Source organism: Egretta garzetta, unplaced genomic scaffold (assembly GCF_000687185.1).
Source record: "Egretta garzetta isolate BGI_Z169 unplaced genomic scaffold, ASM68718v1 scaffold553, whole genome shotgun sequence".
Taxonomy (NCBI): Eukaryota; Metazoa; Chordata; class Aves; order Pelecaniformes; family Ardeidae; genus Egretta; species Egretta garzetta.
Window position 1 is genome coordinate 1,420,033 of NW_009259328.1, and position 4,239 is coordinate 1,424,271.

A 4,239-nucleotide genomic window follows, 5' to 3' on the forward strand; every position below is an offset into this window, starting at 1 on the left:
TCCCTTTTTAATTGTGGTTTTGTTTTTTTTTTTTTTTTTTTTAGAATATTGATAATTGTACAGACACTTTCACAAATATCTGCATCTCCCTTTTTATAATGAGACCGCAAATGACAAGGCAGCAGCTAAATGATGAGGTTGTAGCTCTGAAAAGCAAACCCTCGAGGTTATAGTGAATCACAAACTAGGAATGAGTCAGAAATGTCATACTGCTGTCAAGAGTCAAGAAGAGAGTGATGAGAGTGACCTATGAAGAAAGACTGAAATAAGTCAGTCCAGAAGGAGGTAAAATGGGCAAACCAGACCGTTGCAGAGGGAGACATACATCATCGCTCTGCATGATCACTGGAAAATAATAGGAGGAGCAAGGAGATTATATTGCAAAATAATATTGTACCTGTGAAGTGAGGACAACACTGTCATTACCTAGGAGGATTGGATTATGTCCATCACTAGAAATCTGAAGAGCAGGTTAGACAAACATCTTTCAGGAACAGTTCAAGTTAATCCTGCCTTGAGACAAGGGACTGCACTAAAAGCACTTAAGATCCCTTCCAAGGGAGTTTTCAGGATTTATCCTGCCAGGAGCTTTTCTGATCTCTGCAGTGCGGCAGAAAATGCAATACTCTGAACTGCCCTACAGAGGCTGAAAGTGTGCAGCTTTTGTTAAATCATCTTTCGGGTTTCCATTTCTGTTTTAGTCTTCCGGTTCAGGAATGTCATTATGAGAACAGACTATTTCATGTTGTCTCTGGCTGATTCATCGCTTCTAATGCAGAGTACTTGATTGCTTACTATTTCTTGATACTCAGCCAAATTATTCCATTGCTCTTCTATTAAATTAAGTTCCAAACCTGTGTCAGCTTTCTGAAAAGACTAATATGACCCTCTTTCCCAAATCGTGATGAGAACAACCTGGTTGTAACCCTTCAGTTCTAGAAATGCATTGCCTTAGACTTTGACACAGTTGCCTTTGCTGTGTAATTTTGAGTTGTCCGTTGCCTGACTCTGAATGTCCCGATGTTAACAGAGCCATACCCAGGATTTCCTATAGCCTGATCCCATCTGGGGACACTAGTGCACACTTAGCATGAACTAACTGCACAAGCAATATGTCTTTCCAGGGGGAAGTTGCTAGCTTCTGCTCTGGGTTGTTACAGGGTTTCTCAGTCAATGGTAGAGCAGTAGAACTGACATACACTTGCAATGCAAAGACATGCTCTCACCATCAGGCTTATTAAACTCTTTCTGTGACCAGGTACAGCAGTAATATCCTTTAAATTCTACATACATTGCACTTGCAATCATGTACTTGCAGTGGTTTATTGTGTCCTTCCACAATAGCAGTTATACTACAAAGTTTGTCTCGATCATTTAGATGAAACATTCCATTTATACAAGAGCTCATTTGATACTATATTAACTAATATTTAACAGCTAATATTAACTAATTTTCATGCTATGAAGATTCTACCACCAGTAAAATAAAGTTGCCATATGCAGGAAAGTGCTGGGGAGTTTTCTTATCCAAGGTGGTTGTTTTCTGGACGTTTGTGGACTTTTATAGGGACTTGGGAATTTAATTCCCAGTCCTATCTCAGCCAAAACATACAGGCCAGGTACTCTTTAAATACATATTTTACATTCTTAGGCTTATTAAAAGAAACAGAAATATCAGCCTGTAAAACTATTTGCCTGTGTAGCACTCTCAAGGAAGTTAGTCATAAAACCATAAAAGAATGACCTATTCTTATAGTGGTTTTAGGTAATTTTGGATTGCATACCAAAAAAAAAAAGTTTTGCATAGAATCCCATGAAATTCAAGTCACAATTCATCGTTAGCTTCATTTCTGTCTCTGGTTTCCACAGAATGTTCCTGTAAAGTTTTCTTATCCCATACTAGTAGTAGCCTGCAAATGAAACATGATGACACTTTCTTTTCAGTAGAGCTCGTTCCTTTCTCACAAGGTGATTTGAACAGTAGTTGGAGGATGGGCTGCAGCTATTTACATTAGCCAGTTCCAGTTTCCCCAGACTGACAGAAATTCCCATGGAAATTCTGGTTACATTAACTTTGACAGAGATATGGGACTGTTTTTGGGAACTTTAAAAAAACAACAACTAGGGAATAGTTTTCATTTTTATTAATATGCAGTATCTTCATTTTGTTTATTAAAGAAATAAATCAAGGTTAGTTTCTGCTTAGTTTCAGATGGTTTTCATCACAGGAGACAAAAAAAGAGAAGTCAGACAAATATTGGCCAAGCATCAACCCAGTAACAAATCCTATAATAGCAGAAATCCCGAGGTGGACGGCAATAAAGTGAATAGCATGAGAAACCAGAACATTAAAAATGAGTGTGTAGTTAGCATACTTGCTTCAGACATGGAAAATGATTTTGTGTTCTTGGAGATTAAACACACTTCGATGAGGAATTCTTACAGAACCATTTGATTCAGCTGACATCCCACCACATCTGTGTCTCTGCAGCCATCACAGTGTGCCAGTATCCCTTTTTTGTCCTTGTAGCTAGCTCTCAATTTGTATTACAAACTATATGCATTTGAAAATCTAAACATTAATTTTCACTGCATCAAGGCTTTCAACACCCCTGAAATTATCGCTTTCCTTCTCCCCATGGAAACTAATGCAAAAGGTCTGAGCTTGCAATTTCAGTGAAGATTAAGGGCACTTACAACCTCTGATTTTTGCCCATCCCTTGAGCTCGCATATCAGATTTGTTTACCTTTTGTTGAAGAAACATTTATTCCTTCATGGGTCATTAGTTTTTCTGCTTCATCAACCACCTAGGTAAGTCATTAAATGACGCACAGCTTCTATTTTGCCAGATTCTGACTCCCGTCACCTTCACCTCAGGCAACTAAGCAATGGACCAGGCAGTGAAAAGCAAGGACAAAACTCCAGGCTCCAGCAAGGTAATCAGTAAAAGTCCATTTAATTTTTTTGTATTTCCATTGAAAAGAAAACTGTAATAATTAGGTGTATCCACTAGATGTCCATATTTCAGCAATTTTCAATTATAAATTCAATGAAGGTAGCTGTCCTGTGCAAAATGCATAAAAATGGTATGCTCCATTGAAAGATGTAAATACAAGATAGATTTTCATATTAATGAAGTTGTGCACCTGTCTCTCTGTCTAAAAAGGCACTGAATCTAGTGCAAAACACTCGAAAAACACCTCTCACGTTGTACATTTTAGACTCTCAGAAAAAGGTCGTTAAAGGCTGTCAGACTTTTCAGATACTGAATATTATCTCTCTGGTTGTTTACAACCTTGCCCTTATTATTTTTTTTTCTTTCAAAATATGTGCTTTTGTATTAACTTGTAGGAATAAATATTTGGAAAAAGCTTTCAAGATTTTTTAGTGGTGGTTTTTTTTCAGTTTGGCTTCTAGTTTTTCTATGCACAGTTCTTTTTTGCATTCAGATGTGTGCAGATTCCAAAACCATTGGCTCAGATTTTTAGATATGCCTGCATAATTGTAAAATAATTGCTTTGCTCATTACATTTCTCTTCAAATATTGATGTCTCATATTTACCTACTTTTTTTGGGTATCTAATGGGAGTCAGAAAGCATAGTTATGCTCGCATGCACATAAGTACGGTAACTGAGCACACGTTCTTTTTTATGCTCACAATTTTAAACCAGCTGTATGTAGACAGCCTTTTGGCCTTGGTATTTGTTTATACTGAAGATGTTTTGCATTGCTTTGGCTGGGCAAGGGAACCTTATAGCAACTGTGAAGAGCAAGGTTTGCACTCCATTTTAAGCATGTGCTCATCTTCTGCCAACGTGGTGAGTGTTGTGGTGTGGAAAGTGCCAGGCTACAACTACAAACATCTCTTTGAACATGCTGGCAGCAGAGGATCCCTATCATCACTCTGCTCATTTGCCTCAGCAAATCTAGAGAGTCATCTTTATCGTGCCAAATGCATGACATTCTTACTCACTTCCTTGATTACCTGTAATACTGCAAACAGAGATACCAGTTCATGTCCTTTGTGATGTTTCTGTGATCATCATACCCATTCATTCATAATAGGTCAGAGACCAGCGATTTAGTTCAAATACTAAGGAATTCCAAGAAGCTGAAATGAAGGCCTTATTTAAGATTACTGAATTCTGCTCTAGGAATAACCCAGGAGCAAGACTTTTTTCACTATTTTTCTTCTGGTTTCCCAGGCATTTTCAGTTTTGTTAAATGTAAGTGTAGA